Here is a 26,871-nt window from a genome sequence, read left to right as displayed (position 1 = left end):
GCAGGAAAGAATACTGTCAAGTAATTGAGAGTATAGTCTTTGGTATCTGGCAGACCTGTTCCTTGATCCCTCCAACTCTCAGTTTTGTCATCTGCAAAACAGAAGTAATAGTGATGCTTCCTTGCCGGTTGTTTTAAGAATAAATGGTAAAATGCTTAAAGAGTACATCAGATCTAGTACATAATAAACATTCAGGAATTGTTTTAATTCCAGTGCTTTCTAAGACAATACCCAAAATACCCATCTTTGAATAACAACACTGGAATGCTATCATGCCCTACTTAACAAAGGAGAACACAAGGGCATACACGTTACAACGTTTTCCCAAGGCAAGAAAATAAACACCGACGCTGATGTGGAAAGAATGTTTTCAGTCCACTGCCTCCCATGCTTCTCCCATAAAAGAAGTCATTATATCATTAAACAAGCAATTGCCTTTGTTTTATTATTTTTCCAAATAAAAATTACCCATGTTGAACTTAAATGCCTGTTGTGCAGGCATTCTCAGAGTTCCAAACTCATTGTGGAACTCTTATCTTTTCTGTGAAGACACACGGTCAGCTGCCAAAACACAGAGACAAAATTACATGGCTCAAACATGACAGATGTTTATTTTATCCTTATGGTCATAGCCCAGAGGTAACACAGGGCATTAGGAGGCTCAGTTCCACCAAAGGACCCAGGGACTCAGCTCTGCTTTGCTGTTCAGCCATCTCCAGTAGTCCCTGTGATAAAGAAATATAACCTGCTAGATGTCAAATACAATGAACTCTAATGCCACAAAATCAAAAAATGAGTTAAGGAACAATGGAAGTTAAGAGTAGGAAAGGTTTATCAAAAGAGCTCCTGAAAGCCAGAAGTCCCAAAAGTGGGTCACTGTTGAGGTCATTTCTCCAAGAATGTTTTATATAGCAAAATCATAAGATACGTAAAACGTGGATCAATGAACCAATGAGATTACAAATATAGTCACTGAGCTACTATTGATCTAATAGAGAAGCAAGCTATCTAGCAAGGGTCCATAGAAAGGCATTTTTGGGAAGGAATAGATCCAGAAGCTCTGGTCACCCACATAGGTGACTGATGTGCATCTGGACTTTACTGGACTAAGTGATATCAATTATAGTATAATCTCAATTTATTGTGTATCCTTGTTTATCCTTATCTTGAGGTCTGGCTTTCAACGATGTGCCTTCAGTCACAGTTGTGATGTGATCTTATCTTCTGCACTTATTTCCTTGAGGGTCCAGCCTGCCTGTCTGCCTATTGATTTCCACCTAATTTAGCCATCTATAATACTTGCACCAATAGACTCAGCATTATCCAAAAACCTGTTAAAAACTCAAATACTCAGATCCCATCTCATAACCATTGGACCAGAAACTCTGGGGTGAGTGAGGCTCAGCAATCTATGCTTCACCAAGCCTTCTGGGTACTGTCCTTATCTATGTGATCAGAGTGGATTGAGCACCCATCTCACACATCACTGACTTCCAAGGAAGCAAGGTAGAAATTGCACCTGTTACACCTTCTGTCTGCCCTCCACTGCCAGGACACGGGATCATGAGGACACAGCCAGCAGCAAGGTAAAGGCAGTCTCTAACCTTGCAGTCATGTTCCTGGTGAAACCAAGGGAATTCCACTGTTAAAAGTAAGAACTGGGAAACAACTCAAAGTCCCAGTCACATCACTTAAGTGGAAGGGGCTGGCCTCCTGCTCCTCACACAGCAAGAAAAGATATCCTCATCATTTCTTAGGTCACAATTTTTTCCCTTTACACCTCTAGCTTTGACTTCACTTTCCCCAAAGTAAGTCTCTTAATCAAGTCAGTCCTTCCAAGGCTGATCATTTCTTTTGGCCTCTCCTGGTCTTTTTCTTTCATTTCCCCAAAATTGTATCACAAGAGTCCCTAGAATAGAGACTCTGGGGAGAAGTGACAACACAGCAGACCCCCTAGACTCAAATATCTTTGTTCCACACAGCTTCCAGGCCATGTCCACCAGAACTATTTACCTGCCCACTTTCTGATCGATCTCTCTCTCTGTCTCTGTCTCTCTCTCTCTGTCTGTGTGTGTGTGTGTCTCTGTGTGTGTCTCTCTCTGTTTCTCCCTGTCTTCTTTCTCCACTCCTCATCCCTAAACAAAAGCAAATCTCATCACAACAAGAACTCTTCCACTGAGTTTAAAGCAATACATTATTTTCTCCACCCAAAAGAAGTCCATGGTGCTGCTCTGCATTTCAATCAATCAAATTAAAAGGTCTTGGGAAAAGGGATTAGGCAATAAGACACATTTTCCCATGTTTATTTTTTACTTTTAAAATGGACTCCTTGCTATTGTTAACCCTGAAATGGTACTAATTTTTTGAAGTAGTATTTCTAGACAAGAATTCCCAGCCAGAGATATGGCTTGGCAGCACAGTGCTTGCCTGGCAAGCTCAAGGTCCTGAGTTTGATTCCCAATATCAAAGAGAGAGAGAGAGACAGAGAGAGAGAGAGAGAGAGAGAGAGAGAGAGAGAGAGAGAGAGAGAATTTCCTTCCCTACTGTCAGCTGTTTATTTCCTTGCATTAACCCCCCCCAAAAAGTCTAACTTTTTTAAATGAAGGATGTAGATAATTTTTTAAAAGTTGAAATAGTATAGGAAAGTATGAAATAAAAAGAAAATATTTCCCTCCTTACTGTTTCTTTCCAAAAGTGACTTTGCAAACAACTGCTTATACATCCTCCCACGGGAAAAAAAAAGGGTGCATAGTATAATGATGAATACACCTAACAATGCACTGACCACTTTTCTTAAGCTGGCTACTATACTAGGCATTTAACATGTGAGCCTGCAATCCTCCCAATTACTCTACCTACTGTGAGCCTCAGTTTTGCAGGTGACAAACCTGAGGTACTAGGAGAGAATAAGGCAACTTGCCCACTGGCACACATCAAGCAGCCCAGACAGACAGAATTCAAGGCTCTGTCCTTCAACATCTTGCCTAGCAGGACCTTCTCCACACAGTGAACCATACATTTCTCAAAGGCAAGTGAGCCAGTCACACACAGGACTGAATTGCATGAGGGATGTTCTCTCTCAGAGCTGGGCATAGCATTTCTAATATGTTCCCTTTGCAAAAAAAAAAAATTTTCAAAACTGTGTGTTTAACTATAAGAAAAATACAAAATAGAATCTTGTGAAAATAGAGATCAGGCCAAAAGATGGTCAAGAGATAAGAGTGGAATTGGCCTTCCCTTGGAAGAAAGGGGTTCTTCCAGCCTGGAAAGGTATCTGATGGGCATCTCCTAGGATCGTTCCACTAAGGAGAAGAAATTGTTCCACAGCAAGTGGTGTGATTCCAGAGTCCCAGAAAGAGATTCAGTCTGAGCAGTTGTACCTGACGGAGTTAAAGAGATAAGAAACACAAAACTACTGTTAAGAAAGGAGGGGGACTGATCTATAGAAAGACAAGGTGGGAGACTTGGCAGGAGCTGGGTGTGGTCTACAAATAGACTATGGGGTCTCATAGACCCTACAAGCTGGACACTGTGGTGAGACCATGAGTTTGTGATGTAGTACTCATCAAAGTGGGGATTCTACCTCTCACACAACCCGGGTTAAGGTGCTGTCTTTCTTGATAATCCCATTTCAAAGCAATGGCTTCAAATCCTCCAGAAAGACAGACCTGGACTATAAACCCACTGAGAGGCTGAAGAAGATTTGCACCTCAAAGGGTCAGAGAAGAAATTAAAGTGAATGCTCTAAGAGAAAGGAAGGCAGGGGGCCTATAATCCAGAAGAAGACTGAAATTTATTCAAAACTAGGGAACCTCAGTGCTGTCCTATTCAGCACCCACGTTTCCCAGTATGGGTCCTTATGATGCTCTCAATTAGATCTCAGCAACTTCCTTCAAGCTTACTGCCACAGCTGATTTTTTTCTTTCATTGTGCCATCAGCCTCTGTTTTTGGAAAGTGACTTTTTTTCTTCTTTTTCAGCTCAGGCATTCTTCCCCTCTCCTTTGGCATCTAAACTGTTAGGATTTTGAAAATAATTTCATTTAAAGATATAGAATTGAACTGGTGAGGCTTTTTATAATCAGTTCTCAGCACTACACCAATTTAGCTGACTTTGCATTTTTAAAAAGCTGCTGAGCTTCCTGCAGAGGCAAGATAGCAACCATTTAAACACAGCTATTGCTGAAAGGCTTTCTTCTGCTTAATTCTGGGCAGCTTTTACCTGAATGGCTTAGGTACAGTTGTGCTCAGAGACAAGACTCTCCAATGGGAGCCGGTCGGCAAGGAAGATGCTAAAACACTGTCAACAAAAATTCATGCAGAAAGAAGATATTCTACTTAAATAGAATTACCAGGAGCACAGTTCACAGCATTGACTGTACACAGTACCTGTCTGTATCTCTGAAAAATAAAAAGGAAGTCATTTCTTTAAGCTTCTTCAAGCAAGTCTTTGTCAAACTCTATTTAATTCCCTTCTGCTGGGATCTGTTGGGATGTGAAGGGTCCTTCTGTAGCCTCATTATGTCATCATACTATAGGGGAAATAAACTCCAAACCTACCAGATGTCTGGTACAAGTTTGTGTTCTGTAAAATCAGAGAATGAAGTTTATAAACAACACAGGTGAAGAGCAGAATATATTTACTGAGGGAAAGAAAGATTCTGTCTGAGAGAGACAGGAGGAGTCCCAAGTGGGAGGCCAAAGATCTTGTCTTTTCTAGGGATTTTATGAAGCAAAACCCCAAGATGAGGCAGGTCTAAGGTAGGGGGGAAATGGGAACTCACAAGGTAAGGATAAGGTGGGATAGAATTATGGACTACCAATAAGATTAACTGCTCAAATAAAATTGATTAAATCAGGAACATATGGAGAAGCACGTCCTGTAGCAAGCAAACATGCGTAAGGAGCAGTGACTCTTCCTAGAGGGTGTTGGGATGGTGACTCCTGGCTTCCTCAAGGTGACAGAGACAGTTTAGAATATCAGTTTTTGATGCTTATTCTTAGAACATATGTGGATGCATTTGTTTTATCTTTTGTCATGAGGTCTGGCCCACACTGGAGATGTCCATCTCCCCCATGGTTACAAGCTATCTGGTCTTCTGCACTGGTTCCTTTGAGGATCTAGCACTGACTGCCTATAATATTTTTATCTAACTCAGTTGCCTGTAACAATCACACTTAGAAAACAGTGTTTGCATCATGGTGTGAGATATATTTAAAGCCCAAAGGCTAGAGCAGCTTCCCCATGTTGTCCATCGAGAAAAAGCAAAACTGCAACAAGGCTGTGGTCATTCTCATCCATCCCACTCAGCTGATTCTAACATTAGCCACAAGGAAGCTGCTTTGGAAAGGGACAGAAAGAGTGGGTCTATTGTGCAGTTTATTTCATCTTTTATTTAACCCAAGGCCTTTGTACTAAGCTACATCCTCAGCATATATTTAATTGTTTGTTTGCTTGCTTATTTGTTTTAGACAGAGTCTCACTAAGTTGCTAAATTATCCAGGTTAGGCTCAAGCTTGTGATTTCACTTCAGCTCCCAGAGTGCTGAGACTGTGGGTGGGCAGCACCACACCTGGCTTCTCCAAACCTTTCAACACTAATAGGTATATAATCTCTGTGTGTTTCTGGAGGCCCTGTTCATGCATCCTGGAAATGTCATCCAAAGAGGTCTGGCAATGGTTCCCATGGTAGAGCCCAGCACCTGACTGAGGGCCCCATCAGCCTATTCCTGAGTTAATCTGAGTAGGCTAGGAACCCAGGAGACAGACCAGCCCCCACACATTTCAAGGACAACAGCTGAGGAAATGTATATAACACTGCAGGTTGTTAGAGAGCACTTTTCTCTTTCTGAGGAAAATCCCTTGAGTGAGGCAGAAAGAAAAGAGCTGTCACTCACTTGCCATCACAGCAGAGACATGTTAGTCTATTGGAGAGAACCAATCCATCAACCCACAGGGCCATTGCCTTGCCCTTAGGACCTGCCACTGCCACTCAACATCTGTTCCCTTCCTAAGCCAGCTCCATATTCAGGAACAAGTTTTCTTGACTGAAATAGATAAGATATTATAATAGGTTTTGCTTTGGTTCTCCTTTTAATGATTTTAAGATTATGAAGGATTTTTAAAATACCACTTAGATAACATCCACAGGCACCTTCTGCAAGGTGCAAATAATATCATATGTCGTATTTATTTTTAAATAGACATTTTCAAATATTTAACTGAAAGTGTTTTTTCAAGTGACCAAAGCAAATATCAGGGATTATTATGCAGAAGTGGGGCAATTAAAATTTGGAAAGAATACTTTCCACCTCTGTCACCCCAAAATTCAAGGTTTAATTCAAACCACTAAAATAACAGCCGATATGAAGCCAGGCAATGCAAGAGACCCCAGAAACCCAAGAACAATGAAAATGGTCTCAGTTCACATCCCATTAGCCTATGGGGTTTGGAGAAAATGCAACAAAGGAAAACATTGCAAGACTGGTGGTTTACCTTATCTTTGAGCCAGTATAAGCTTAAATGGGATCCTGTCTCATCCTTCCAGTGTTTTACATAAAGAAATTCAGGAACAAGGAATTTAGGAGTTGGCACAAATTTATAGACCTGATCTGAGTCTGAATTTGAACCCTAGTCAGTTGATTCCTTTTGAATTCCATTTTACACATTTGTCTTTCTATTCAGCTCTCAAACACAACTCTTCCCTGGATCAGAAATAAAGAAGACACAGAGTGGCCAGGGAAGGCTTTGGTAATAGGAGAATTCTTGGTTAGAGGATGCTGGATTATTAAGTTGTACCTTTTGTGTGATCATGTGTACACACACACACAGCTTTCAAAGTCTCCTAGGAGATACAAGCTGCATTATTCACTAATGAACTGTGGACATTTGGCTAGAAAGAGTGACAGGGAGGGAAACCATTAATGATGCCGGGGCCAAACTCTAAGTGCCAGGCACTGAACAGGAAGTATTTGTCAGTAATCACTTTATATAAGGACATCTGAACAGCTTGCAAAAAGAGCAAAATACATCCCTTACAGACAGGAAGAATCAACAATGTGAAATACTCTGAAAACTGTTCAACAGCAGTCCCTTTCAAAATACTATTAGCATACCTCACACACCAAGAGAAAACATTCCTAAAATTGATTTGGAAACAGAAGACACCTAGAATAACAAAGGCAATTCTGGGCAACAAACACAAAGCAGGAGGCAACATAATCCCTGACTTGAAGTTATAGCATAAAGCTACTGTGATAAAATCAGCATTGTACTCACATAAAAAAAGAAGACCTGAAAATCCATGGAATATATTTAAAAATACGGACACAACTACAAAGACATACAGCCACCTATCTTTGACAAAGCAGCCAAATCATGCTCACCGGAAAAAAAAGATAGCCTCTGTAATATAGGGTGCTGGAAAAAAATGGCTCTTTATATCCTAAACACTAAAACTAGACATCTCCATCACCATGCATCAAACTAAAGACAAAATGAATTGAAGATCCAAATATTAAAACAGAAACACTAAATCTACTGGAAGAGAAAGTAAAGAGAAATCTTGAGGACATGGGGGTAGGAAGAGAATTCATGAAAAAAGTATAAACTGCACAGGAAGTACTTCAAAGAATCAACAGCTAGGGTTGCATCTTATTAAAAAGATTTCACACATCAAAAAAAATCACCGACAGAGTAAAAAGACAACTCATAATTTGGGAAAAAATTTTAGTCAATTGTCCCTCACACAAAGAACTTCTATCTAGAACACAGAAAGAATTGGAAAAAATCAGACTACCCAAATTCAAAGATCTAATCCAAAAACGAGCCTCTGAGATGAATACACATATCCCAGATGAAGAAATACAAATGGCAAATAAATGTATGAAAAAAGTTCAACATCACTAGTCATTTGAGAGACGCAAATTAAAACAACACCGAGATTCCATCTCCTCCCTGAAAGAATGCTGTCATCAAGAAATCGGTAACAAATGCTGAAGGGACTATGGTGAAAAAAGAACCCTCCTACATTGTTGGTGGGTGTGTAGACTCGTACAGCCACTGTGAAAATCACTGTAGAAATCCATCAAAAAAGCCTTCCTGTGAACCCATGGCAGCCATGTAGGCCAGGAGGAGAACCAAAAGCCAATCCCCCACCTGGGAGCCAGCCAGCTGGTGTGCAGGCTGGGAGACAAGAACCCCACCCCACCATCCCCCTGGCAAGCAACCAGCTGATTCGGAAAAACAGAGGCTGAAGGGATAGCTACTGAATTTAAAAAACAACTTAATGCTTGTATTGTTTGATTGACTTTGTAGGCCTAAATAAATAGTCTGAGCATCTATTTGAGGGTAACAACATGCAATATGGCAACTATGGGGGATTTCCTTCTGTCTTGTTTTTGAAATCCAACCTTGTTCTCACTGTTTTGTTTGGTTCATTTTATTGTTTTGTTTTATTCTCTTAAAAAAAAAAAAACTAGGATTAGAGGTTCCATTCAATTCAGCTATTTCCCTTCTGGGGGTATCTTCCCAGAAGAGTTAAAAACATCATACCACAGTGACATATGCGCACCGATGTTTATAGCAGAACAATTTGTAATAGCTAAATCTTGGAAAAAACTCAAATGCCCATCAACTGAGGAATGGATAAAAAAGATGTGGTATTTTGATACAATGGATTACTACTCAGCCATAAAAAGAATAAAACTTGAAGCTTTTATAGGTAAATAGATGCAACTTGAGACCATACTCATAAGTGAAATAAATCAGACTCGCATGTATAAACATGATATTATCTCCCTAGTGTAAAATACTGAAAGAGTAAACAAGATGCAAAATGTACAATAGCTATTACGAAAGTGAAAGGGGAAGTAACTGCTCAAAAGGAAAGAGAACAATTGGGAGAGGGAAAGGAGAAAAGAAAGAAGTGAAGTTTATATATTCATATCTGAGCAACTCCTTTGAAAATAGCAATATGCAATATGCTAACCATTATTAATCTCCTTATTTTGTTTTCAAATTCTGTAGCATCATTTTTGTTCTTTTTTGGCTTTAAAATTTTTTTAAAATGAGCAAAACGAAACTCATAGGACCTCAGTAGTTTGTCTAAGGTTGGCAGCTATTGTTGCAAAAGCAAAATTTAAAACCCAAGTCTGAATAACTACACAGCAAGGCTCTTTCTGCAAAACTACATTGCCTCTCACTCTTACATTAGCCTTTTCCATTTTTAAAATGAGAATGTTGCATGGATGACTGTTAAGAAAAGGTTCACATATACATGCTTGTGTACCTATGCATAGGAAAGACTAAAAGGAAATGACCCAAAGTGTTAAAAGACTGGTTTGCTCCAGGATACAGAATGAGCAGAGTAGAGAAGTGAAGAGGAAGGCAGGCATACAAAACTTGAATCCTTTGTAATTAAAATACATTTATGTATCACTTGTGCAATTAGTTAAGAGACTGAACTAAATAGTCACAGAAATCCCTTCTAGCTACACCAATGAGTATTTCTCCTTATTGAGTTGTGGTTCTGCCTTCTGCAGATTCACTTTGCCTTTTAAAATGTGGTTTTTATCAGCACTGTGGGACAATTCTGCCATCTAGTGGTTATTTAAAATTATGAAGTCTTTTTTTTTTTTTTTTTTAAAGAAATTGGTCCATGTCCTATCTTAAGCATATTCCGTCTTGGGCAAAAAATAGCTTGACTTTTGTTTACTAATGATAAGCAATTAATTCAATAGAAGTAATGTGATCTATGGTGATATTTCTTTTATTTTTCCCTATACTACTCTTGGTTGACAGATTGACCAGCATCACAGCCACCAAGCACATTAGGCACATGTGGAAATTCCCCTCTTCATTTTACAGAGGTGAAAATCTGTCCCTGCGTTGGGGATATCTTTTTCCACCAAGACTGTCACCCTACCTCCAGCACCTCTCAAGTAGTTCCTGAGGGAAGATCAGCACAAAGGAAGTCTCTTTTCTATCCATGTTTTATCTAAACTTTAGATTTGGAACTTGTTGTCTGATACCGGATTAAGAAGCATGTCAAACCAAGCAAGACGGTAGACATCATTGGCTGACAAGGAAGGTCACTGCCATTGACTCTACATAGTGATGAGATCTGAATTGAGGCTTCTCTAGCTACAGAAAGCTCCTTCCTTTGAGACTGCACTGTTTTTCACCAGCTTCTTCCTCTACTGGTAGGTGTTTTCACAAACAGCATTTATGGATTTACACGCCAACCACATCGCATTCACCTCAAATTCTGAATTTGAAAAGCAGATAGAATCATGCCAGTCCAGGGAGGAATGATGTACTGCATGAGATCATTAACATCAGCTCTGTAACATGCTTTTCGTAGGACACATGAGAAAGGGACTTTGAAACACTGCTGGTGAAAATACGGATTGTTACAGTCTTTCCTAAGGCAATCTATCAACACCTGTCATGATTTAAAATCCTTGATAAGGAAATACCTATAAAAAGGCTTCTTGTAATATTGCTCCTAGTGACCAAAAAAACAAATCTAAAAATTCGGAGAAAAGAGAATATCTAATGATAGGGAGATGGTTGAATACATAAAGATTGGTACTTGATACTTTATGCCACTACTAAAAAAGAATTAGGCCTAAAGAAATAGACTTGCAAAAATTCCATGAAAATATTACTGATTGAGAGAAAAGGTAGACTGCAGGAAAAAAATCCTATTTCATATAATAGTCAAATATATATATGTTTATTTTGTATGTTTGTACCTATAGTAAAAGCATTACAAACAGGAAGGGTACACACAGATTAATACCAGTTAGAAAAGGGAAGTGCTGAATGCAGCAGGGTGTGCCTGTGGTCCCAGCACTCTGGGAGGTCGAGGCAGGATCATGAGCAACTTAGAACTTTTCTCAAAATAAAAAATGTTAGAAAATCTTTGCATATGTCTATGCCTTCAAGAGTTTTACCTATTTTATCTTCCAGCAGATTTCTGTTTAACCTTTAGATCTTGGTCCATTTTGATTTTAGTTTAGTACATGGAAGGATACATGGGTCTAGACTCAATCTTCTGCATCTGGATAGCCAATTTTCCCAACATCATTTATTAGAAACTATCATTCCAGTGTATGCCTTTTATCTCTTTGTCAAAGATCAAAAACTGAATGTACCTAGGTGTGGGAAACAATTTGAGTGACTCCCCTTGAATGCAGAACAATTGCTGCAACTTTGATTATATGGAAACTTCCTTACACTGATATGTACAGAGCTGACTATGGTATTTCCTTCTCTCTTCAGCTGGCTCTAAGCATTGTAAATAAGGCCAGCCAAGGTACTGGTATGCAATCTCTAAAGCCATCAGACAGTCTCTTGTTTCCCGCATTGTGTTCTCTTTAAAATATGTAAGCACAGCGGGATGGTAGTGCCAGTCAGCTCCAGCAACATCAACTGGGTATGAGCCTCAAGGTAAAGAGGCTATGACTCCCCAGGGCACGAAAGTTTACACATCAGAAACTGAAGCAACAGCCTCCTAAAACAATTCAGTTGCTACCTTAATTGAATTATGCAAATTGATCCTTCTGCATATCCTTATCTCTGTATTTTGCAGAGATGCTTTTCTCCCTACCTAGCCAGCCAGCTCAAGTTACTCAGGTAGCTCCCATCATCCTCACTGTGACTCATCCTTGAGCCACCCGCTTCTTCACAAAATAATAAATTCTGGAAGAGGCCTAGGATCAGGGGCATTTGTCCATGCATCCTCACGGGATTAGATTTAGGACCCCTGGGCTGCCCTTAAATTGGAATATGTCTTGGTGTCTTTACTCTTACCTTGGGTTGCACTGGAAGTGGTTGACTGGAATTAACTTGCTGGAATTCCAATGATGTCTCAATGGGATTGTAAATACAACTTTCTGGATTATGAGGAAGACTAAAGAAGGGATTTTGATACTCAGATAACTGTACTCAACATTTTGGATTACAATACCTAGGATTGTTTCTGCTTTCTCTGTTCTGTTTCATTGATCCATACATTTGTTTTTTTGCCAGCACCAGGCAGTTTTTAATCACTATAGCTTTGGAATATAACTTCAAATTTGGGATTGTAATCTCCTGCTTTGCTTTTGTTATCCAGATTGCTTTAGCTATTCTTGGTCTTTTCTGATTCCATATGAATTTTAGGATTATTTTCTCTAGTTCTGTGAAAAATGTTGTTAGCATTTGACTCAGATTCCACTAAATCTGTAATGTATCAGTTTTGGAAGTATAGCCATTTTGAGTGTATTCATTCTGCTTGATAGTATTTCCCATGCAGTTAGAGAGAATATAAAGTAAAAATGGCCTTTATTCTAAGGATGCGGAGAGAAACTCCATTACCCCGGGGCCTGGTTTTCTCTGCTGGACACGTGGTGTGAGGGGCATACATACAGCTTTTGTCTGGGGTTGTGCCTAAAGGTGATTAGAACTCTTTTCCCACCACAGGTAAATTGCCTAGGGGCGGGGAAAATGACCTCAAGGTAAACATCCTTTGGTTCCGTCTCCCACTGCTGTAATGTCCTATCTAGGGCAAAATCCTTTCACTGTCTATCTAGAAACAGGAGATATCCTGGGATAGAGGGAGAGAGACAGACAGAAAGACAGAGACAGAGACAAAGACAGAGAGAGGGAAAGGATAAATAAGTAGGAAGAAGTTCAAATAATTTTCCAAATTATCTATTCCATTGTTTGAAAATATTTTAAAATATTTACTGATTCATTTCATTTCATATTATTAGTTTCTTTTTGTTCACTGAAAAGAAAATTTTGTCCTTTCATTTGTTTGTTTGTTTTTCTTTTTTTTTTTCATGCTGCAATGGTGATCTATAAATCAATTTTAACTTTTTTTTAAATTCTATTTAAAAGGAAAAGGAGAAAAAACAAAACAAAGTGGTGTAACAGTCCAAGTAATACAGACTACAAAAAAAAAAAAAAAAAAAAAAAAAAAAACAGTAAGAAATCACCAGTTAATACATTACACATTATCATTTAGAGATAGTTGCTCAAGTCACAGTATCAAAGCATACAAAGTGGACATTCAAACAGTGAGACTGCAAACAGTTGTGTTCAGTGATCCAACCAAAAACATTAATGTGGTCATCTATTTAACACCCTAAACACACTTGTGGTTGTATCCTTTAGAGCACTTTTTTTCCCTCTGTTTGTTTTCTTTTTAAGACGGAGTACTTGGTTTTTTGTTGTCATTGTTTTGATTTGGTTTGGTTTGGTTTGGTTCAGTTATGTCTTATACTCTGAGAAACATTTGGCCATTCTTTTTTATGGAAAAAAAGGTAAAATTTCATAAAAAGATGATATGAGAAATAATAGTTAATACCTTGCATATTACTATCTTTAGTTACTCAGAGTGTCAAATATGGTCATAAAAATATCTCCAACCAATATTAGTATAAACTGTTTTTCTATGAACTAAGACTAATAATGTAACTAATTTAATATTTTTCTCTTTTCTCTTCTTTCTGTTCCCATTTTCCTCACCCTGTTCCATTTCTCTTTTTACTAATTTCTTCCCACTTCATAATATCTATTGTACATTTCAGACCTCGTTTACTTTTTCAGTTTCTTACACCAGGGAGACAGTATAGTGTTTAAACATGGGAGTCTGATTTACTTCACTAACGAGCACGATCTCAAGTTTATTCCACTTACCTATAAAAGTGCTCAAGCTTATCCTTCTTTATGGTTTAGTACTCCATTGTATAAAAATACATGTTTTTATCCATTCCTCAGTTAATGGGCATTTGGGTTCTTTCTAGAATTTAGCTTTTACAAATTGTGTTGCTATAAACATGTATCACTGTAGGATGATGTTTTTAATTCTTCTGGGAAGATACCCAGAAGGGGAATAGCTAGGTCAAATGAGACTTCTAATCCTAGCTTTTTGAAGAATCCCCACACTGATTTCCACAGTGACTGTACCAGTCTACAAGACCACCAACAGTGGTGAAGGGTTCCTTTTCACCACAGCCCCTCCAGCATTTGTTATTGGTTGATTTCTTGATGATACTCATTCTTTCTGGAGTGAGATGGAATCTCAGTGTTATTTTAATTTACATTTCTCAAATGACCAGTAATATTGAACATTTTTTTCATATATTTATTTGCGATTTGTATTTCTTCATCTGAGATATGTGTGTTCATCTCAGAGGGCCATTTTTAGATTAGATCTTTGAATTTGGGGAGTCTGATTTTTTTTTAATTCTGTACATGCTTTATATAAAAGTTCTTTATCTGATGGACAATTGACTAAAATTCTTAATCTGTAGGTTGTCTTTTAACTTTTTTATTTCTTTTTATGCGGGATCCCAGTTGTTGATTCTTTGAAGTATTTTCTGTGAAGTTTGGATTTTTTTCATGAACTCTGCCTACCCTTATGTCTTCAAGATTTCTCCTTCCTTTATCTTCCCATAGAGTTAGTGTTTCTGTTTTAATATTTAGATCTTTGATCCATTTTGACTTTAGTTTGGTGCATGGTGATAGACATGTGTCTAGTTTCAGTGTTTAGCATATAGAGAGCCAGTTTTTCCAGCACCATATTTTAAAGAGGCTATCATTCTTCCAGTGAACATGTTTGGCTGCTTTGACAAAGATAAGGTGGCTGAGTGTCTTTGTAGTTGTGTCTGCATCTTCTAACCTCTTCTACTAACCCTCAGGTCTGGTTTTTTTGATCATTCTTTTAAGATTATAATACAGAATATATTAAATATTATTATTCTCTATTTTTGTTGTGAAGTTTATTTTATTTTTTCAAAGAAGAATGTTTTACATATTTTATTAATATTTAATTGTGTTACATTAAAATAAAAATTTTTTAATTTTAAAAGGCCCCTGGGATGCATCTCAGTGCAAAGGCTCTGGGTTCAACATCCAAGTATACATAAACACTGACTTCTCAAAAAATTATTCAGGCAGATAAAGAATCATTTTAAGAGAAATTACAATTGCTCTGCCCAGGACACCCTAGACAGTGTTCTGTTAACTCGTCTGTAATGAGTACTGTCCCTTTATTGGGGAGAGTAAAGAAATGGAAGAGTATTGTGTGTTTATTTTACACAAAAACATACCCTTATACAAACACATATACACCCAGGACTGTGACCATACCTAGCAGGAAAATTACTAAGACTTGGTTCAGATGAAACTGAAGTAATAACATAACCAATTCCTAGAGTCATTTTGAAGATCAAATGAGATCATGTTCTTTTTTTTTTTTTTTTTTTTTGTCTTTTTCTTTTTTTTATCGGTACCAGGGATCGAACTCACGACCACCTGCTTGCAAGGCAGGTGCTCATGCCGCTGAGCTAAATCCCCAGCCCCGAGATCATGTTCTTAAACTCAGTGTTACAGGAGAGAAACAATAAAGTGTCTAACACAGTTCCTGACATTTGGCAAATAGTCAGTAAATGTTGGTGCTATTTTGCTGCCTTTTCATTACTGTAAAATTAAAACCAATGAAAAACAGCGTTAGGGTCCATTGTGTTAGGCACACTCCAGCTCTGACCCATCATCCAGTTAGGTAAGAGGGTGGAAGATTAAATCACATCAGATCTGATGTCTACTCTAACTCCATGGTTCTATGAGTTTCCCTTTCTGTCATGTAACACACAACAGACTCAGAAATGCCTTCAGTTCTTCCAATCCCACTCTGCCTCAGTAACATCTCAAAAAACAATGAACCTGCATGTCCAAATAAAGCAAGAATATATGGTAAAGACCTATGAACACAGCAGAGTACAGGAAATGAAACAACACAGCTACAGTTCTTTATTTATCACCTGTTACAATGCCTAACGTGTACGAAATAAGTGTTTCTTGAATAAAGTATCTATTTTAATTCTTACTTCCTTTATTCTCTGTGTAATGAATGTATTCCCTGTCCTTGGCCAGTGAGCAAAGGGACATTCAGATTCTGATATGGTTTAAATTGAGACTGTCCCACCAAGGCCTCATGCACTCATATGCAGTTTTGGGAAAGTGAGTGTGGCATTACAGCTGACTTGCTGTTGGGAAATAAGGCCTGGCTGGAGGAAAAGGGCCACTGGCATACAGACCTGGCAAAAGGTATATCTCCCAAGTGGGTTCCTCCTCCCACTCTCCATTTCCTGGCCAACACAACATAAGCAGCTTTTCCTTCACTGTGCTCACCTGTCATGCAGTCTTTGCCTTGGATCCAGCTGACCATGGACCATAACATAAAAGAAAATAAACCTCTCCTCTTTTATGTTGTGGATGTCAGATATTTTGCCCCAGCTACAAGGGAAGTGACTAAGACAGCATCATATTTTGTGCCTCTTAACCTTTAAATTGTGAATTGTTTTCATGATGTATCCTTTTTAGTTCCTGATATGTAAATTTCTAACCTTTTCTATCCTTTCCAGCTTGGCCTGCATCTCTGCTTCCTCCTTTTTCAGATGGCCAAATTTGAGTTTGAAGATTTCTTTTTGCTCACGGTATTCTGCTAATGTTAATGTTTCATTTTGAGCTCCTTGGTCTTGCTTTTCCTGTTGTTTCTGCTTAATGGTTACTACAGGGGTCTGACTCATGGCAGGAGGTTTCTACTTTCCTGACATTTTCCATTGTCTTTCTGCATCTTCCCTCTGAGAATTTATCCTTTCCTGTTGCTTGATAAGGTTCTAGAAAGCATAGCCATTTGTCTGTTCAATGAAGGAGGCCCCATGTTAGACAGTAGTAAAATGGCCTGATCTCAAGCAATCCTGTATGCTTTTATCTCTACATGCCATCTTCTCTTGTTCTGACTTGTCAATAAGTTTCTTGTTCATTGTGACACACCTATTTAATCATTCTTTTTATTTCTCTAGCCATTCATCAGTTCATCATCTTAAATCACAGTTGACTCTTAATAAATCATATATTCTTCCTTCCTTTTTCTCCAAATCAGAATTCTTACTGTTTTCTAGTAAAGATTTTCTTTTTCTATTGTGAAGTCAGACTGGGTCTGTCTGTGCTGGATGGAGATCTGCTTTTGGAAGTTACAGGAATGCTCTATGTTGCCAGACCCCATAGAAGAAGGACTGTTTTTGTTGAGCTGATAGAAAAGTGAAGCAGAGCCCACCTCCCCTTCATGCTAACTACTCTGTGTCAAGTTGAGGTTTTGCTAACATCACTGACACAGGATTGGTAGAGCAGATTTTTCTTCTAATGCCCCTTATGCAGCACTGCCAACTAAACCACAGAAGGCAGTACGGGATTGGATAAGGAAGGCTGTGGTGAGGATCATGCATTGGTAGAACACTTCTGCTAGGGCTGGTTCCTGTCCCTTCTGCCTCAGCAAACTCAAAGTAATCACCAATTTTATGTCCCCCAGAAATGCCTTTCCCCTGGCTAGTTTCATATGGCTCAGCATTTCTCTTCCAATTTCTCTGGTCATTCTACTTTTTCTTAGGAATGTCTGCTTCTTTATCACTCAAGGATCCCATGCTCCACAAACTCTGGTTGGAAGACTACTATTGAGCAGCCCCTTGTCACAGCTCTAATATTGCTCTCATTACTATGCAGTCTCTCCTGTCTCTACATATTGCAGATATAGAGACACTATGCTGAGGTATCATCCCTAACACACTGCACAATGTTTAGCATATGGTAAAAAAAATCAAAATCTTACTAACTCCAAACCCGGTCTCTAATAATTCCTACCACCATGAGTCCAGGTTAAGCAATTCTTCCATCATTTCTGCTGACACTGCAGCTCCATGTTTTTCCTGGGAGGGTCCCCAATTTGGCCCCAGTCTGAAAGCCACCCCACTCTCACATAGGACAGGCTCAAGGCAGACAGTACTGATTTTTGCAGTACTGTTTTCAGGGAAGAATTGTTCGCCTAAGGCTGCACTGAGATGTACTTCTGTGTATCTCTTAGCCAGGAGGTGTCCTGAGCACCATTTAAAATATAAATTACTAGGGTCATCACTGCTCAGTGTTCAGAGCAATGAAAGAACCACATTTCTTCTTCCAAGTTACAGGAACAAAGATAGTTGTATTACTGGAAAGGTGTAAATAAGGGGGTCTAATGCAGAGCCTGGCCAAGGGTTAGTGTTCCAGATGTTGGCTTCCTTCATTCACACAAATAATGGAAATACACCATCTGCAGCTTACCTCCCATTTCCCTTTCCAATCTAGTCATCACCTATCTTTGCTGGCTGTTTCCTGCAGTGAGGGTTGGCTGACATGATAGTATCAATGTGTTCCATGTTTGGCCTCTGGCTTTAGCTGAAACTGGATTGGAGAGGAATCAACTGGATATTAGAAGGAAGGAGGAAAATATAATCAGCTTTTGTTTGCATATGGATCCAAATCAGTTAGGTGTATACCCCAACAAAAGCTACAGCCCTCCCACTGTGAGTCAGCAGAGGCCCCACCAGCAGGTGGGAGCTGCTGCCATTGGCTAAGAGAGAAGAACACACACACACACACACACACACACACACACACACACACACACTCCATAAGCAACCAGCTGATTTGGAGGAACATAGACTGGGGATGATAGCAATTGAAATAATGAAACAACCTAAAACTTGAATTGTTTGATTGAATTTGCAATCCTAAAACCTGGAGCCTGAGCAACTATTTAGAGGATAACAATATGCAGCATAGGGCTGGGAATATAACTCAGTGACACAGTGCCTGCCTGCCAAGTGCAAGGTCATGATTTTGATGTCCAGTAGAAAAAAAATGCAATACAGTAACTATGGCAAATTCCTTACTATCTTAGTTCTGAAACCCAATATCAGGTTCTCAGTGTTCTGTTTGTTTTGTTTTATTGTTCTGTTTTATTCCTTTTAAAATAAAAAAAAAAATTAAAAAGCCATGGTCCTGGTCAGGTGGCCTCCTCTATAAACCCTTGTTTTCTGGGCTCCCTTAACTATTCCCTCTCCTTGCGCCTCCAGTGCAAGGATAGTAATGGCTTTGAGACTCCCCAGTAGGGAGTAATAACACCATTCTTTATTAGTTTCACTTAACTTCCCACACCATTATAAATAATCCTTTTGCCAAAATCTCCCATTTCAATCAACAGAATTTAATCAACAGAAACAATAATTGGCAAAATGAGACAGTACCTAGAATAGTACCTAAGGCATACAACAAATCATTCAAACAAGAGCGTGCACACATGCAAATGCACATACACATGAACACTTACACAGGCATGAACTCACACATGTGTGTACGCACACATACACATCCACGCATATACAAACACACAAACGTACATACATACTCATGGCATTTATAGTACTGAATATGTCTAGGATTATATATTATTTTGTTTGCTTTGTTAAGAGTGAATTATTTCAAAAAGAGGAGATTAAATTTCAAAAAGAGGAGAAAAAAGAGAAATGATAAATATTTTAGATTTTCAAGTCATAGTCTCTGTTGTATCTAATCAGTTCTATCATTGTAGCAATGTAGCAGCTATAGACAATATGTCAACAAATGAGAATGGCTGTGCTTCATAAAATCTGATTTACAAAATCAGGTAGCAAACTCATAGTTATCACTTGCTGACTCCTAAATTAGTGTAAAAAAGAACTGAGGGCTAAGACTCAGTGGTAGAATACTTGCTCAGCATGTGTCAGACTATGGATTACAACTCTAGCACACACACATGCACACGCACACACACACACAAATGCACAAAAAAACTGGAAAATACTTGATCCAATTTTAATATGTATATTATTATATACATATTCATATTATGACACTTCATAAGTATCTTTATAAGGTTTGATCAAAAATCCAGAGGCCACTGTTGCCCAGTGCCATCCAATAAAAGGCAGGCTGGTAAAAGCATCATGGTGTCTTCACCCACTTTATTCACCAGATCTGGCACTTTGCAACTTCTCTTCCTCAAAGTCTAAATGACTACGAAAGGTAAATGTTTTTAACTGATTCAGGACACAGAGACAACCATGAAAGTGCAGGTAAATACACAAAAGAGACTTTCAGAACTGCATCAGAAAATGGCAAGAAAAGTAGGAAAAGTGTGTTTGAAGCAAGGGGGAATATTTTTAGGATTAAGGACAAAGAGGTTTTTATGATAATTTTTTTTAAATTTTAAAACATTAATCACATTTTTAATTATACTTCAGAGAATACTCAAAGTAATCTCAAAAGAGGATAAAGTAATTATCATAGCATGATATTAGATAAAAATAGACAAACCGATAAACAGAATAGGGAGTCCAGATCTACACTGTTATAGTAAGATTTCATAAGGGAATAGATTTCATACAGGACACATAATTTATAGGATTTGTCATATTCACCCAAAAAGTCAAATGCAGAAGAGTGCCAGATATCTATCCATACACTAGACACCCGAAGAATGCAGTTGAGGCCCTGAATCCCACAGCAATGTTGGCATGAGTTCAGCTGAAGACCTAGAGCCTATGGCAACATCCTCCATGAGCCCAGCTGGAGGCCTGGAGCCCATGACAAGGTCTCATGCAAGTCTGTATTAAGGATCTGCACTGGGAAGGCCCAATGGCCAGTGGCTGAGCTAGAAAGTCTGAGCAAATGATAAAGAATCTGTGCCAGCAGGGTGAGGGATCTGCACTGGAGCCAAGAACCAACACTCAAGGTAAGGAACAGAGCTCCCCTAAAGAGAATCACAGCCATCCTCAGTAACAGTAAGGACCCAAGCTCCTCCAATGACAAAAAAAAAGCTTATTTAATATCAGAAAAACCAGCATGACAAGATTCTCCAGGAGAATCAATAGACCATCTTCTCCTCCAGTTCTCCTTTTATGTTGTTGGCAACAATCCTCAGGTGAGCCATCTAGACCCAGAAGCACACTGACTCAGTTCAGCTGGATGTTACAAGGTGACCATTAGTTAATCTATTACATAGACAAGCACCCAAATTAACTGGCTTCAACAAACTGATTTTACCAAGTCAATTTAACAGTAAAAAATTTTTCTTTTTTACAAATGTTAGTGAAACAGATATATAGATGAGAAGTAGTAAGCTTCAATTCAATCAAAATTGAACCTTAATTGCAAGCAAAAACTAACTCCAAATGCATCAAAGATTTATAAGCAAATCACAGAAGCATTAGGACTTCGGGTAGAAAACATAGGAAAATCCTTTTACAATTTCAAAACTGGAAAAATCATCTTGAGCTAGACATAAAAATCATATACCTTAAAGGGAAGAAACAGATAAATTAGACTTTATCAAACTTAATTTTTTCTGTTCACCAAAAGATGATATTAAGAAAAAGACAAGTCACTGACTGGGAAAAAAAAACTATGTGCATATACCACACGACACACCAGAACAAACATCCACTAGGATGCTATTAATGTTCCTGGAGATGAAGAGGTGAGCCAAAGTCTGGTGAGAGGAGCTGTGGAGGAGCTGCAGCTGTCGGTGTGACACAGTGTCAGGGCAGAGAGACAGAGTGATGAGTGCCAAGAGCTCCCTTTTCTTTCCTTCCAGGATGGGGCAGAGAGAAAGTCAGAAGCTGGCAGTGTCAAATATGTAAATATATGTAAATGGTGTGTCGTGTGGTATATCAACATTCCAGAAGCTGGATTAGTTGCTGCATCGATCATCAAAGTCCCTTGTTGTCTTTTGCTTTCCCTGTACCCTCTACCCTCAGTCTCATATCCCTTACATCACGTTGGGTATGAGACACAAGTGGTGGGAGACAGAGAGGTGACAGATCCATCGTCCAGGAAATGTACTTTCCATCTGGAGAGGGAGCCAGGCAGCAACGGGGTAATAGTGGAAGGAAGTTGAGAAGATGAGTCCTGCTGAGACTGGAATATTCAGACACAGGTCCAACCATGAATGAGGACAAACACCAGAGATGTCCCAGAGCACTTTACTGCTCAGAAAGCCACATCCTGGAGAAGGCCAGTAGGGGGGGCTCCCTGCAACCCACCTCATAAAATCATCTATCATAGCTGCTGTGGTAGATGCCATTTTAAATTCAATTTTTGGTTTACTTATTTATTATCTGTCTCCTACACTTGATCAAGTTCTCCAGGACAGCACCTTAGATTTAATAGGCACTCAAATATCTGATGGGATTGTTAATAAATGGGTGACTCTGAAACATTCTTATTCCTAAAGAAAGACAAACCACTTGCAGAGGCAAATCCTCACATTTGTAAGGACTGATCACTGTTGTTTATACATCTATATCTCTATATCTCTACCTGCCTACCAGACTGAGGCCCTACTCTGCCCTAAAGATAATAACAAAAGCTAACACTTGTAAAGAACTCTATTGGTCTTGGAGCATTTTCGTATCCATTAGTTGGTCGTCACCATTATTATCATCACTTCTTATTACTATTATGTTTTTAAAGGAAATGTTGTAGCTTTAAAGGGGGGAGATGGTTTATCCAAAATAATTGCATTAACAGATGGAAACGTTTGCCTGTCTCTAAATTCAATACTCAACTGTGTCTTCTTTCTTAGCTCAGAATATATAAGGGAGATAGGTACAATTGTTCATTTCTGCAATAAAATAAATGAGTTCCCAAGAAAAATGCAGACTTTTGCCCATACCAAGATTCAAAACTCCTCCTTAAAGTATTCAAAATACAAAAATGGAGTACAAAGAGTAAAGAAGCATAATATCTTCCCCTAGAAGAGAAAAAAGATAAGCAAAAGAGAAAAAAGAAATTGAGGAAATGTGCCTGTAGCCCACTAAACAGTAATGCTGACTACATCTACCAACTAATCTTAAACTTGGCCCCCGAGAAAGATAATGTGCCTTGGTGCCTTAGGAACCAGTCCACCTCCCTAGAAAAATGTATTTGCAACCACCACATAGCCTCATGTCCCAGAGATCAATATGAATATAATTTTAAATAGTGGGTCCCCCAGTATTGAAGAGACACCCATAAAAGTTCAGAAGAATACACTGTGTTGGACAGAAGAGTTTGACCTGAATCCTATAACTGACTAACTCAACAGAAGACAATAGAATTTAGGAGAATGTACTCAACAATCCATGTGACCTTGAACATGATTTTTTTTTCCTTTTTTTGAAGGTCTTTTCATCTTCAGCGTCAGAATCCACCAAAGGAGGCACACCTGTGTTCAAATACCATGTCCTACAGACTCTACAATGGCACCAGATGGATATAAAGAAATAGGCTCTAGTTAATTTTATTTTACTCAAACAAGATTTATAATAGAAAGTCATAGGGGCAAAAACGTCACTATTTCATAAACCTGGGTCTTAGTTATACCCCTGTTTTTTCATTGCCCATATAAAGTCTATGTAAGTTGATGAAAGAGAAGAGGAGTGAGATGAGAATGGGCTATAAAGAAACTGACCACCTACCCCTTATTGGATAACACCAGATTCAATCTTGGTGTTTGTGACTACATCAATGGTCCTACATACTGGAGAGACTGAGATGAGCATAGCAGATTTACTTTGTGCTTCTACCAGAACCAGGGACACAAGAATCTGGATACTTTAGGGTAATCACTCACAAAGAGAGGAACTAAACCCCCAACTCCATGTAGTGCTGAAGTTCATGTCACACTATTAATCTCTCTCCTTGGAAAGAATTACTAGACATATAATGCTCACTCCTCGCCCTGGATGGGCCAATACATCCAATGGTATGTCAAAAACAGGGAGATGTGCAAATGAGTGTTCTTAAGAGCCAGTTTCAAAGATTAAAAGATAGGCAGTCAACAGGTAACTATGTGCCAAAATTAGCAAAGTAGGGGAAAAGAGCAGAAAACTAACATTTCTTCTCCTTTCCTCAATGAATCCCAGTTTTGCTCAACTATCCATCCTGTCTCCATGTATCTCACATGACTCAGAGAAGTTTACAACATTTACAACTCTGGGTTATAGACTCTGACTAATCTAAACAAATCAAGGGATGGCATTTTCCTGGTGACTCTTACTAATCACAGAGTTGGCAAAAGACCTTAACTGGCCCAATCAAGTTAAAAGGATGTTTCATATTTGGTAAAACCATCTCTCATTCTTTTCCTTCTTTCCCCTCATCTCTCTATCCTCTCTCCTTTTCCCTTTTTTCTAATGCATGAAATGAAAAGCACATTTTTTCCTAATTTTATCAGGAGCTAAATTGTCCTGAGAAGAAAAATTAGTCTAATTCATATTTGTATCACAGATTTGGATTTCATATCACAGATATGGAGACAGTCTGGTTTCTTGTTGATATCTCTGCACTGTGGAGTCAACCAACACTGAAACTTGTATTACTTATTGCTATAAAAGATAATAAGCCATTTTGAGTCTGAATTTATATTATTTTTCACCAAACCATTTAATTGAAAGCTTATTTTTCATCTGCTGTCTCTATGAAAGATAAGAAAACATTGTATGTGATTGTGTACTGGAGCTTGTATATGGCCCTAAACCCGATTATCAGGAGCACAAAAAAGGAGAAAAAGAAAAAATGCCTCAACCTAGGGATAGATTGTTTTATGGGGAGAAGAGAGTTTGGTTCACTAGCTTTTGTCCTGTAATACTGTACTGCAAACCCTAGTTTGATCAAGGACAGGTACACTGGGGCAGCACCATGGACAGCACCCCTGACCTTCTGCATCCTGTACTGTTGACTTCAAGGCCAAGATTCATGCCATACAACCACAGGTGCTAGGAAAAGTTTATATTGGCTCCAATTAAGCAGCTAAAGAGAACAAAATCATGATGAATTTAAAACACCTTCCCACTTCATGACAGTTAAGACAGTGACTTGGCTGAGTTGAAAAGAAACATCTGAGTAAGTGGGTGAAAGGAGTAAGATTATGTTCTTCCATGATGTGAGTTGGCATAGAAGAGACTTTTTATTCTTCATTGCAGAATATCTGAGAATAAGTAGAGGAGGACTGGAAGGAGACTTAAAGAAAGGGAAAGAGAGGAAGTTCAGAAATTCTGAGACTCTATGCACCTTGATAGCCTGAAGATTTTGGGATCTCCCAGAAAAGAAAAACTATCCTCAAATGCTCAGCAAGGAAGTAGCCTCATGTTTTACAGGCCCCTTAATATTGACCTTGTGGAGGCACTTCTTTTGCAGTTTGTAGACTGTAAGCCATTGCTAAAAAGTAAAAGAAGGAAAGGAAAGTGAAAAAGAGGTGTGAGAGACAGAAGTCCTCACTTCTGGGCACATATGAGGTACTCCTTAAATACTACTTTGTTGGAGACCACTATGAAGCAGTTCTGAGCAGGATTTAAATTTTACTAATTGGCTTTCTATGTTTATCTGTGAGTCTGTCCTTGGCCTAGGTCCCTTACCTGACAACGGGAGCTGATTCATAGTAAGTGAACCTCTACGAATCACTGGTCCTGGATGAGGCCTGTAGTGGCCTGTGAGGCCAAAGATACCTCAAAGGGCAAGATAAGGCCACAGCTGCAGACACTTGGCTCCAACCCCAATTAACAAGGTAGAGACTGCAGCTGCAAAAATTACTCCTACAGTCTCACTTCTACCATGTCTTCATGATAAGACAGTGCTACTAAATTGACTTGATTCATGACTTGGAGACATCCTTGAAGTGACTCCCAAGGTCCTGCTTATTGTCTGCACTGTCCTCAGTTTCTCCGCCCTTTGTCCTTGGCCCTAAGTGGACTGCTCCAGAAATCTTTTGTCTTAACCCTCAAAGTCTTGAGCTTAATTAAAAGGTTTTGACCCTCCTGCAGCCCTAAAAATCATACAATATGTCTCTTTTTATTTAACCTCTGTTGTGCACTTGTTTGGGAAATCGGGGGGGGGGGTAGGTCAGAACCCGATACTACTTAAGAAAATCACAGAGAGTTTCAGGGGACTAACTTCCTGTAGCTATGATTTCAGGACTAAAACCTACCAGTTTTTAGTTGCTGATGACTGTATGACCATATGCCATTTCACAGGTTTGAATCCCATGAAAACTTCCCTATAGTAATAATCCTAGGGTGATCAATTTATTTGTTTTCGTATGGCTTTCTTTGTTCTTTTTTTCATGAAATCCTGCTATTCCTGGAAGTATTTCAAACTCAGACATGCTAAAATTGTGGGATATTTCTTCTCCTAAGCATGCCCTTCTCATCTATTATTGTTTGAATGTCTCATCCAAAACTCATGTGGAGACTTAGCCCCCTGTACAACAACGGTGAGAGTTGAGAACCCTAAAAGGAGACTCCATTAAGACTTAATGGGAGTGAGTTAGTTATCACAAGAGTTGCCCCTGATGAAATAACAAGTTCAACACCCCCCCCCCATCTCATGCACTCACTTGCCCAACTACCTTCTGCGGTGGGATGATGCAGGAAGAAAGCTTCCACTAGGTGCTGAGCAGAAGCCAGCTCCATGTTGTTTGACCTTCCTGCCTCTAGAATTATAAGCCAACTAAATTTATTTTCTTTATAAATTACCCAGTATTGACCTCCTCTCCCTGGTAAGCGGAGGCAGTGGGGCAGACTACAGCCCTTCCAGGGGGAGAACCAGCAGTGTCTCCTGAGATCCATGCCATGTTGGAACTTAGGACTCTGGGAAGCCAAACAAGCACCTCCCCTCCCTGGTAAGTGGTGGTGGTCTGCTGACTGCAACACTTCCAGGGGGAGAACCAGCAGCAGCTCCTGAGATCCATGCCATGTTGGAACTGAGGACGCTGTGAAACCAAATGACCATCCTGCCTCCCTGCTAAGCAATAGTGAATCTACTGCTACATGGCCTAGAGTGAAATACCCCACTTTCCCTAACCCCCTTCTCCTTCCCCCTCCCCCGCCCATTAGCAAATGGGCACCAGAAATCTGAGCATCTCCTGGGAGGTTGACCATAGCAAATAAGGGGAACTTCCTTCTACCATTTCTTTGAAGGCAAATATT

The 26,871-nt window shown here is 39.1% G+C and overlaps 1 pseudogene; it reads right to left on the bottom strand.

Moving 5' to 3' along the window:
* Nucleotides 1-16,330: 16,330 nt before the first annotated feature.
* On the bottom strand, nt 16,331-26,355 carry LOC100723105 (serine/threonine-protein kinase tousled-like 2; annotated as a pseudogene).
* Between the last annotated feature and the right edge of the window lie 516 nt (nt 26,356-26,871).

The sequence above is a fragment of the Cavia porcellus genome, unplaced genomic scaffold (assembly GCF_034190915.1).
Source record: "Cavia porcellus strain 051 isolate PalLab524CR breed Dunkin Hartley unplaced genomic scaffold, mCavPor4.1 scaffold_1, whole genome shotgun sequence".
In the NCBI taxonomy this organism is placed as follows: Eukaryota; Metazoa; Chordata; class Mammalia; order Rodentia; family Caviidae; genus Cavia; species Cavia porcellus.
Note: the sequence above shows the minus strand (reverse complement) of the source record. Positions and strands in the feature narration are given on the sequence as shown.